Source organism: Dama dama, chromosome 29, assembly GCF_033118175.1.
Source record: "Dama dama isolate Ldn47 chromosome 29, ASM3311817v1, whole genome shotgun sequence".
In the NCBI taxonomy this organism is placed as follows: domain Eukaryota; kingdom Metazoa; phylum Chordata; class Mammalia; order Artiodactyla; family Cervidae; genus Dama; species Dama dama.
Window position 1 is genome coordinate 54,728,005 of NC_083709.1, and position 12,509 is coordinate 54,740,513.

At 36.6% G+C, this 12,509-nt stretch overlaps 1 protein-coding gene across 4 annotated transcripts in view; it reads right to left on the minus strand.

Moving 5' to 3' along the window:
* TRPM3 (transient receptor potential cation channel subfamily M member 3) overlaps positions 1–12,509 on the minus strand; it is an 896,309-nt gene that overhangs the window by 574,671 nt on the left and 309,129 nt on the right. The gene's annotated exons all lie outside the window — the stretch shown is intronic.

A 12,509-nucleotide genomic window follows, 5' to 3' on the forward strand; every position in this document is an offset into this window, starting at 1 on the left:
TTTATTAACAGTGATTGACGGTCCTCACCCTGATATACACATGATATAGATGACGGGAGGTATATGGTAGAGAGACAAACTAACACACACAGTAGAAGCGGTGAGTTATTCCTTTCATAGAAAGCAGTGTAAACTAACCTATGTTTGGCTTACCGTTTAGAAATGGCAGTTTCTAAATTGGGGGTTATCCTCTCCTGAAAAGCCACTTGATACTCTATCTGCAACAAAAGTTTAACCCTTAAGGTGCCACATGGAATGCTTTCTATAAAAGATGGAGTTTCCTGAATTGGGGAATACCCACCCCTATTATTTTCTAAGGATAGCTTTAAGAGAGAGTTGCTGCATTGGCATGAATAGTCTTTAGGGTGCCTATGTTGAGAGAAAATAAAGGAACTTTTCAATTTGAAAGCATAAATTAAATAATATCACTTAGAGCAGTTAAGTTCCAGTGCCCGGGAAGAGGAAGAAGTCACAGCCCACTGAGACTACCCCATCCCCAGGAATCACACCTTAGTGAGTACAGTCGACTGACTTCTGGCTGCCCAGGAGAACTCCCACATCCTTAGAGCATTTCTGTCTTAAACTTATTTTCCCTCTTTATGTCCCTCCCTATGATTGTACTGATTTTCAGTTTATAATTAACTAGAAGAGAATGGTAAATCCCAGCTCCATGACTATTACGTATTCTGAAGCAGAATTGGAGATGTGAGAGCAGATGTGATAACACAGGGACTCTGCTGTAATTCAGAATTTGGAGCAATATGGATCCTCCCTGGAGTGTAATAAATACCTGACACATTACATTACAATCGTATTTCCCTCACAATGATCCTGTGTTACAGATCTAAGGGCACTATTGCAGAAAATCTAGTCTACTGGTAGAATCCAGATTATTGATTGCCTTGTGGAATAAAATTCATGCATCTGATTATTCTATTTACCAATATCATTTTAATAGACTCCCCCCCACACAGACACACATAGTTGGTTCATTATCTGTCATCATTCTATTTCTAGCAACAGTTAAAGGCAGCTTAAAACATTAACATCTAACATGTCTGTGTCTGGCATTGCACTAGGCACTCTAAATGCATTATGAAAGTTCGTATCAACAATAACCCGATTTAGTACATGCTACTGTCATATCCACATTTCACAGATTGAGCAATTGAGATCCTGAGAAATTAGCAATGAGCAGCTAAGAATTGAGGCTTCCCTGGTAGCTCAGATGGTAAAGAATCTGCCTGCAATGCAGGGGACCCAGGTTTGGTCTCCTGAGAATTAACATAACTAATAAAACTGGGATTTAGATAGAAACTAGTCTACAAGACTAGAAAGACAAGCTTTCTCTTCTCTCCTACTTCTTTCATAGTTAAGGCACCCACAGCAATTAAGCCACTGCCTCAGCTTTCTGGTGATTTAACTTTACATAAGAGTTGACTAAAAGATCATGAAGAAGAAATGTTGAGCATTTGTTTCAGATCTTTAGTTTGAGTTTGATGTAGTAAAAAAGTAAACCATGAATTCTGGAATCAGTCTGCATGGTTTGAATTCTAATTCTCACCCCTATGACTTGGGTTTCCCTGGTGGCTTGATGATAAAGAATCCACCTGCAATGTAGGAGATGTGTGTTCCATCCTGGGGTTGAGAAGACCCCTTGGGGAAGGAAATGGTAACCCACCCCAGAATTCTTGCCTGGGAAATCTCAAAGACAGAGGAGCCTGGAGGGCTACCGACCATGGGGTTGCAAAAGAGTCGGTCACAACTTAGCGACTAAACAACTCTGTGCCTTAGTCTTCATCTGTAAGATGGAGGTAAAAATGAAGCCACACATACACACAAGGCTGTGAAGACTAAGAGAGCTAAGATATCAGTGAATCACTCTGAACAGTGCCTGGTGTATTCTGAGTCCTTTATACTACAATTTATCACCTAGGCAGCAAGTACTAATGCTGCTGATGCTACTGATGCCCGCTGGTGATTTCCTGAAGTCTGCACAAGTGTATACACTTTCAGTACTAGGTAATGAATCAAGCAAGGCATATTAAACCTGATAACTTCTTATAAGTTACCACGAGTTTAGTAAATAGGGTAAAGAGGAAGGTGGGAGACTATAGGGCAGTATGGATTTCCTCATGCTACACTGCAGAGTGATATTCATCAGATTATAAGATGTAGCCTTTGGTTAGGCTACAAAGCACCAGCCTCCATAAGATATCAGATGCTATTAAGAGGTTGGTTCCCTTGCAGCTCTGTAAAAACACTGAAACACTGCAATTGACTCTCCCCTGCCCCCCACTGTTCCTCACTGTTAAGGACCCCACAAAAAATGACAGCGCCATTCCAAAAACACACAGCCTTTGATCCTCCTAGCCCCTTTAATTTTTACTGAATAACTTTGGTCAAAGAGAATAGTTAGGAACTCTGCGGAATGGAGGAGGAGGAGAATTCACAGCCCTCTCTAATGGAAATTAGAGGAGCAAGCACAAAACCTCCAGAGACTTGGAGACAACAGCACAAAGATCAAAGAAAAATAATAGTGCGTGAGAGGAGGTTTTCTCCCATTGTTGGAATAGTTTGGGCCAAAATTGTTTGCTATCACAATATCTAAAACAGAGTTTTCAGGATCCCAACCTGCTTCAAGAAATGGTATTTTCACATGGAGTGGTATCTTTCTGGGTTTTAGAGAGAAGTCTAATGAGGAAAGAGCAGAGAGGAGCAAGCCCATCCCCAGACGTCTGCATTTCATAAATCCAAAATGCTTGTTTTACCAGTTTTATGAATGTGGATGTTTACAGATCTACAGAATATATTCCAACAGACTTAGAAGCCTGACATGACCACATTAGTTTTCAGTATCCTCCAGAATAGCAAACCCAGCACATCAAATTTCTGCACTCCAAAGCTTGCCTTTCAATAAACTAATTTTCTGCCATGCTATGTAAGCCCACTTCCCACTGATCATCTTTGTGTTTTATTTCCTGCCTTAATGATGTTAAATTTAAGAATCATGATAAGATTTGAACTGTCTCAATGCTGCTAATGAGCCACAGTACAGACAGGCTGCCCAACATCCTTTTGAAAACACATTCCCTCTCTTTAAAAAAAATTATGGCACCTTCCACCTAGCATTGTGCCACTGTGCACACTGTCTTCCCTTATATTTCTTGGGTATACAATGGGCTGACCCATGAAAACCTAAGAAAACAGAAAGGAAATGATGCCATATCCTGGTAGTTTAGAGTGTTCCAAACTGCCACCTGAAATGTGTTTTCAAAAAATATGCTCCAATGTAATTTTTCACAATGTTGTTGAAACACTGAAATTCATTGGTATCTGGAAATTAATAGAACAGATATTTCAAGGCTCTCACAGTGAATGTAGTGTATGTACCTAGTTCAAGATGACGATACACAAACATCCCACGAAAACAGTAGGAACCAGCCCAAGGGTAATAAACCTTTGTGAGTTAAATTCATTTGCCCCAATACTTTGTAATTCCAGTATCAGAACCCTGTTTGTTGTATTTGATAATTCCTCACTTTTATCTGAAAAACATTTGTGTTGTAAACTCTGGCAATTTAACATTTTTGTTGAAAAAACATACTTTTCCTCTTTCTTCTCTTAGAAAGTGAACGTTTAGTCACTCAGTCATGTCTGACTCTTTGTGACCTCATGGACTGTAGCCCACCAGGCTCCTCTGTCCATGGAATTCTCCAGGCAAGAATACTGGAGTGGGTTGCCATTCCCTTCTCCGGGATATCTTCCCGACCCATGAATCGAACCGGGTCTCTTGCATTGCAGGCAGATTCTTTACCGTCCAAGCCACCAAAGAAGCCCCGGCTTTCTTCTCTTTAATCACACTCAAATTTTAAAATTAAATTTTTAGAAATTTTATATCCTTCAACAATATTTTCTAAGGTATTAAATCTCCTTATAGATTCCACCGATAAAGAACAGTTCCTAACTTAGCTTCAAATATGTTTTCCAAATAGATTACATAATTTTTTCCTACACTTCAGGTGTTTTTCCCCCTTTGGCATCTTTTATAGATAATAGATTATAAAATGCATTAAAATCTATTAAAATACATGACTCTCTCATTTAAGCAGCTTAAACAACTTTTATGTGGTATAAAATTAAAAGATCTCAAAATTAGAATAGTTATCTACTCTGTGTCTCCCTGGTTCCCTGAATGCTATCCTGCCTCTGCACAGTGGCAGGTCGTGGGTGAGTTTCTAAGGTAGCCTATTCCAAGGGTGGACAGCTCTAGTTGAGAGAAAGTTCTTCCTACAACTAAGATAAAATGTGTCTCCCTGGAACTTTCCAGTCAAGTTTCTCTTCCAGAGAATATTCTCCAAAAGATAGGCAACAAGCTTGACTCAAATCTCCTTTTAACCATATTGGACATCTTGGACCTTTAATCCTTCTTCACATGATGGATTATCATCATGTAAAAACTGTCTTCATAGTTATAGTCAATATTATGTTATAGGGCATTTTAAATAGAATGAAGTCTAATCCTCTTAAGTCCCTGGAATTACTTCTCGTAATGGTCCTGTAGGGAGCTTTGAGGGGAAACTCACTAATAATTTAGTTTCTTTAAAAATTTTTCTTCATGAATTAATTAGCTTACTGAGTATACAGTTTAAGTAATAGCTGACTCTCCCTCTCTCACTCACTAAATGAATTGTGCCATATAAAACCTCTGTTACAAAGTGACCTCCATTGTAACTGAAGCCTGAAATGCATGTTATTGCCTCTTTTTTTGCCCCTAACTCATAATGAAGGTAGTGATAAGCTACAGGTGATGGGAAGCCACGTTATCTAGAAATGGACATGGATTTGTCAGTGTTTCCCTCTCCCTGTCTTTATTTGCTAGCTTTGAAGCCAGATTTAACTCAAACTCAAGTCTCACCTCTCACAGCTATGTAACCCTTGGTAAGTTACCTCCCGGAGTCTTAGTTTCCGTTTTGTAAAATGGAATCTACAACAGCTTCCACTTCAAGGTTTTTGTGAAGATTAAAAGCAACCAGCACAATCGGCTTACAAAGTAAACACACATTTAAGTGTAATTATGATGAATGATGATGATGATGGCTATCTCTTTTACTGACACCACTAGCACAGTGGTTAAGAGCGCAGGCCACATAGTCAATCACATGGATTTGAACTCTACCACTGCAGGTAGCTTTGGGAAGTTTCTTAACCTGACTATGCTTTAGTTTTTTCCATCTGCAACTTGGGGATAATGATACATACTACCTATACCAAAGGAATATTGTGAAGTTAATTCGCTAGTATGTGCAGAGCCCTCAAAAGTGGAACCAGTACACGGTAAAAGCTCAAAAGTACTAGTAATTGATTGTTAACAACATAAAGTCATATCTACTGTCTTTCCCAAAGCTGCTGCTCTAGGAAAAGCAAAAAACAAAACATAGCACCTTCATTTTCTCCTTTGCTTCTTCCAGTAAGAGGATGAGTAAGCTTCACAGAACATAGAAGAGAACCATATCTGCCTTTACCTAATGCTTCCTTCCTCTCTGCAGCTGGGAGGGAATCACATATTCCAGTAACAGAGTGCAAAGCTTTAATATATAAAATGTTCTAATTGAAAAACATTAAGGTATATCAATAAAAGCAGTTTCAGTCTCTTCAAAAATAGAAATATTACACACACACACACAACAAATGTATAACAAGTATTCAAAGGCCAAAAGCTAAATTATACCCTCATTCAAGCTTCAAAAACCTAAAACTTTCATTCACAAAGGGGATTATTTTTTGTACAATCCTGAAATTGTAATGAGTCCATGGAGGCTTGTTAAAAATATAGAAATTTGAGATGTGCGATTTCTAAACTACTTAATATTTGCATTCTTCCAATACCTGCAATGTTATTCATTACTGCAGATATTCTCTATTCTGAGCCTAGACATCTCTCTTTGTCTGTTACACATACACACACACACACATATGCATCATACACAAAGAGAATGTAAGTATTTTAGATACTTATCCATTATGAAAACCACAAATCTGGCCAACTCAGTTAAAAAACCAAGTGAAAGGATAACTTTCTTTTAAGAGTGGGATTTAAGCAGTGACTCTCCAATTACTGCTTGAATAAACTGTGTAAATCAGAGGAGAATTCAGTATTTCCTTGCTAACAGTGTAGCATAAGTCAGATCTTTTGATTAATGGGTGCTCAAATAAGTTACAAGTTCAAGACTCACATGTACCTTCTCAAACACCATCTGACTCCCATCCATGAGAGCAGTGAGATTGCTCCAGCTGCACACTCCACCTTGTGTATCCTGGTTCTGACACTAATGGCTAGCACTGAGTTGAACCATAAGGTCTGCTCACCTGGGAAACAGACATGCTGTGATCTGGAAAATCCTCAAAGCAGTAGAGGATTTTAGTAAAGAAAACTAATGAAAACTGTACTTGCTATCTATTTTTGTTAGTCTGCCATAAAATGTATCACTGTTGATGTTTATCTGGTGACATATTTTTAACAACTGTAAGTCCTTCACTTTTAATTAATAATAGTGGTGGGGATCACACAATTTTAGTTCTTGAGAGAGACTGGTCAAGTTTTTGTTTTGTTTTTCTTATGAAGAGACACAAAATCAATACAAATAACATTCATTTTGAAATCAGGGAAAACTGAATTTGAGTGTACATTAAGTCATTGAACAATTTATACAACTTTGATGAATCCTCATCCTTAAACATGGTAACTAATTGTAATGATGTTAGGGTGATGACTGACGACTTTAAGCACCTAATATATGCTAAAGTGTGGTAATACTTTGACTTGCACAGCTCATTTAGTTTTCACAACAAGCCTATGAGATTTATAGCATTATTATTGTCATTTTACATATGAGAAAACAATCTCAGAAAACTGAAGACAAAAATGTTAAGAAACTTGCAGTAAGTTATGATTACAAAATTTTCACATATTGAGATATATGGAAGTCATTCTGGCTTATTCATGAGTTAATATGGATTTTATACTAAATAAAATAGTCTGTGGCCTATCAAACATACATTATACATCTGCATTAATGAAAGAAAGGGCACACTTACAAGAAGTAAAGAATGTCCATGTTAAAAATAAAAATTAAATGTCCCCTTCCTAGGAAGCCAATGACACTATTCCTTTGATGACAAGATTCCCTTCCCAGGTGCCAAGGCCATACTGACTCACTGTGTACCTGGTCTGGTTTTTCTTTTTTTTTTTTTTGAAACCTTTTAGAAATGCAGCCCTTGAAGAAATGTTTAATGTTCTTTGTTCTGACAAGATGCAAAACTGTGCTGAAACCCCTGCTCCTCTGGAGCAGTTTCTCAGAGTAATCTGGGAAGCGGGCTTCCAGGCTACTCCTCAATTTGACTCAAATAAAACCCTTTCCTATTCTTATTATTGTTTATTGATTATTTTTATTAACAGTCTCATGGGTAGTAAATGGACTTGAATCCAGGTCTGTCTGATTCTATGATCTGTGCATCTGGTTCTGTACTCTGTATTTTTACTCAAACAATATACTGTTGTCAATTAAAAACAAAAAGATTCATACAAGTTTTTTGTTGTGTTCCAAAAGAAAGGTCGTATCTGATCACCTACACAATCTGAAAATGGAAAAAGTGACTTAGTGCATCTAACCTGAACATAAGAACCTTGCAGAGCACAGAAGGACCAACGGCTCTCCCAGTAACTCTGGATTTCTCATGTTCTCACTGCTAATGTACACAGTCCTTCTCTACTCTTCTGTGCCAACTGGCTGGGGCAGCCTGTCCTGGGCAGGAGGCTCAGACCTCTCTGGTCAGACAATGATTTGTTTTTATTCACTGGTATGTCAATATTTTTAACACAAGGCCTGAGGTACAGAATTTATTAAGTGGGTACAGTATTTATTAAGTGGAAAATGAATGCTTCCGAAGGATTCACATAATTCTTGCAAATGTGGGTTAAGTTCTCCATATATACATATATGAACTCATTTAATCCTCATTATTATCTTGCTTTTATCCTCATGTGCATTTTCTAGATGAGAAAACTGAGGCACAAAATGTTAAATACTTATTCAAGTTCACAAAGTTTCAGAGCCATGGTTTTAATTCAAATATAAATTCTTGAGATACTGTTTAATATTTTATAATATACAAATTTAAAGTAAAAATCTATTTTTAAGGCAATAGAATTAGTTTCAGAAACTTTAGTTAGATATCTCATAAAATCAATGGTCTTCATGACTGAAAGACAATATTCTTACTAGGGTAACAACAAGCTTCAATCATACAGTAAAATACACGTGGCCAGAAAAACTTTATAACTATCACCGTAACTAAATATCAAAGGTATCTGTGTAATTATATAAATTTATGGTGATTATTCAAAATTACTTGACCTTCATATGAAATGTATATAGCATTTGGGGAGAAGACAAAATATTAAAACTTTTCTACTGACCTGAAGATGCTAAAACAAAAAATTGGGTAGCAAAGAATAATTTGACTTACAGTCGATTCTAAATTGACTAATAAATCAGATTCTGATTGCTGTCATTCTAAATCTAGCTGAAGCCACCCACAGAAGCCTAAATAATACATGTGCTGACAGAAGGTATCTGGTTGACTGCATGGGACCCCCAACTGTCCCTGGGAAATCTTCCCCAATAAGGAATTAGAGATGTAATAAATAGAGGAAAGAACTAGAATGTTCTATAGTAACTGAAATTGTCTCAAAGAGAACATCTTAAACTATTACTTTAGAAAACAGGTAGAAAAAGCTTTAATATGTGTAGTTTTTCTTTGCATCTTAATTAAATTCTTTGCAAGTAAACTGTTGGCTACAGATCAGAATAGAGAATGACCAGCTTAATTTTATGAAAACAATGAGGATTAAAACAGATCAAGACTATCAAGACACCCCCATGAGTAAAACCATCCAGTTCTCCCCAGGGAGTTAGGATAGACCCCAAACTCCTCATTGCAGTCTGATACAATAGTGCTTATTAACTCTACTACTTCAACTATGGACCTTTTTGTATTCATCATGTGCCCGCCATACTGAATTTTCCTTAGTTTCTGTATTTGCTGTCACAGGGCATTTACATGGTGTTTCTTCTTTTCCTCATGCTATATTTTCCAGCTCTTCCCAAGATTAGCTCCTTCTCATGCTTCAGGTCTTGCTTAGGTATAATCTCCCTAGAGAGTCCTTTCTTGATTTTATTAGTCCTATTTCATCACCCACTGCAGCTTTTTGTTTGAATTCTTTTTACTCTTATCAGAATTTGTAACTATTTAACGGTTTGTTTATTTATTTTTTGTCTTCATCTCCTACTTGAATGTAATTTCTATTAGGACAAATAACAACTATACCCCAGGTCCCACAGAAAGTCTAGAACATGATGGAAACTCAATCAAAATTTGGTGACTGTAGAATGAATAAATATTGAAGGAATGATCTAGCCATGTTTGCTAGTATTCTTTCAAGTTATTTAAAGTTATTTCATGGTGCCAAGTACTTATCTGCAAACTGGGTTGAACACATTGGGTTTTCACTGCCTTTTTGTTTCTGCAAATCTTAAACATTTAAGAAAAACTTACTAGATGTCAAAAAATTAATAAAAGTATATTCTCATACTCTAACATGTTGGTAGGGAACAAGTTCTGAATGCAGAGGGATCTGGAAAAGAAAAGGGAAATAGGATGGGGGAAAGTATGGATATCAGAACTTGAATCTGAAAATAACTAACGCTAGAGAATTTAATCATTTACCACTGCTGACAGTCTGGTCCATTTTCAAACGTCTCCCATGACAGCAATTTATTAGGGCTTAACTCAGACACGACTGAAGCAACTTAATGTTAGAATATACCCTCATGAAGGAGAGTCTCTATTTTATATACATAAAGGCAAATCTCCTTTTGAAAGGGAGAGGTACACTGACCTACACATCAATATCATACAATAATAACTAAGACAGATATTGATACTCCTGCTTCACAAAGTGGTTTAATAAGCATTTTCTGATTTGTTACCCATAATGATGCTGAAGAATAGATAAGGAAAATGTTATTTTTAATCTCATGTTAGAGATGAGCAAACTGAGAATCAGAAGATGTAGAAGACTTGACTCTCCAGTCTCAATATTTCTTCTTTTCACTATGTCTAATCACCTTCCACCCCTGCGTCAATTCTTTGAGTGAATCATACATTGAGTATTCTTTCAAAATAAAATTCATAGAACAAAAAAAAATGGCATATATAGCAGCATGGATCTCAAAATGATGTATGAAATTCTAGAAAGGACAAAACAATAGTGACAGCAAGAGTAGCAATTGCCAGTAATTGTTTGAGGATAGAATTGACTGCAAAAGGACATGAGGAATTTTTTAGTGTGCTGAAAATAGGGCGTATCTTGAATGTAATCTCAGTTACTCAACTGCATATAATTGCTACAGTTAATAAAACCATAAAATTAGTGAATTTTTTGTAGGTAGTAAAACTGGGAAAAATATATTTGTCCCTGATTATAACAGAGAACTTTATAATATAATTTTTTTAATTCATAGGAGTATAACAAATTTTAAATGCCTATAATTTAATTACCCATAAATAACTATTGATGTGATTTCAGAAATTTAATCAAGTATTTTAGGAATTATACTTTATTATACCACTTAATATTATGATATCATAAACTGACCTCCACGTTACTGAATATCCCTAGAAATTATAATATTAAATGGGCATATAGACATTAATTGTGCTATTTTATTCACTGCAAATGAACCTGGTTCCATTTTTTTTCTATTTAAATTATTTATTTTAATTGGAGGCTAATTACTTTACAATATTGTGGTTTTTGCCATACATTGACATGAATCAGTCATGGGTGTACATGTGTCCCCCATCCCAAACCCCCCATCCAGTTTCCTCCCCATCCCATTCCTCTGAGTTGTTCCAGTGCACCAGCTTTGAATGTCCTGTTGCATGCATCGAACTTGGACTGGTGATCTATTTCACCTATGGAAATATACATGTTTCAATGCTAGTCTCTCAAATCATCCCACCCTTGCCTTCTCCCACAGAGTCCAAAAGCCTGTCCTTTACATCTGTGTCTCTTTTGCTGCCTTGCATATAGGGTCGTCGTTACCATCTTTCTAAATTCCATATATATGTGTTAATATACTGTATTGGTGCTTTTCTTTCTGACCTACTTCATTCTGTATAATAGGCTCCAGTTTCATCCACCTCATTAGAACTGATTCAAATGCATTCTTTTAAATAGCTGAGTAATATTCCATTGTGTATATGTACCACAGCTTTCTTATCCATTCGCATGTCAATGGGCATCTAGGTTGCTTCCATGTCCTAGTTACTGTAAACAGTGCTGTGATGAACACTGGGGTACACGTGTCTCTCTCAATTCTGCTTTCCTCAGTGTGTATGCCCAGCAGTGGGATTGCTGGGTCATATGGCAGATCTATTTTCAGTTTTTTAAGGAATCTCCACACTTTTCTCCATAGTGGCTGTACTAGTTTGCATTCCCACCAACAGTGTAAGAGGGTTCCCTTTTCCCCACAACCTCTCCAGCATTTATTGCTTGTAGACTTTTTGATAACAGCAGCAGACTTTGTAGACTTTTTGACTGGCATGAGATGATACCTCACTGTGGTTTTGATTTGTGTTTCTCTGAAAAATGAGTGATGTTGAGCATTTTTTCATGTTTGTTAACCATCTGTATGTCTTCTTTGGAGACATGTCTGTTTACTTCTTTGGCCCATTTTTTGATTGCATCATTTATTTTTCTGGTATTGAGCTGCATGAGCTGTTTATATATTTTTGAGATTAATTATCTGTCAGTTGCTTCATTTGTTATTATTTTCTCCCACTAGGAAGGCTGTCTTTTCACCTTGTTTATAGTTTCCTTCGTTGTGCAAAAGCTTTTAAGTTTCATTAGGTCCCATTTGTTTATTTTTGCTTTTATGTCCATTACTCTGGGTGGCGGGTCATAGAGGATCTTGCTGTGATTTATGTCAGAGAGTGTTGCCTATGTTTTCCTCTAGGAGTTTTAGTTTCTGGTCTTACATTAAGATCTTTAATCCATTTTGAGTTTATTTTTGTGTATGGTGTTAGAAAGTGTTCTAGTTTTATTCTTTTACAGGTTTTCCCAGCACCACTTGTTAAAGAGATTGTCTTTTCTCCATTGTATTTTTGCCTTCTTTGTCAAAGATAAGGTGTCCATAGGTGCGTGGATTTATCTCTGGGCTTTCTATTTTGTTCCATTGATCTATATTTCTGTCTTTGTGCCAGTACCACACTGTCTTGATGACTGTAGCTTTGTAGTAGAGTCTGAAGTCAGGCAGATTGATTCCTCCAGTTCCATTCTTCTCTCTCAAGATTGCGTTGGCTATTTGAGGTTTTTTGTATTTCCATACAAATTGTGAAATTATTTGTTCTAGTTCTGTGAAAAATGCCAGAACTAGAACAAA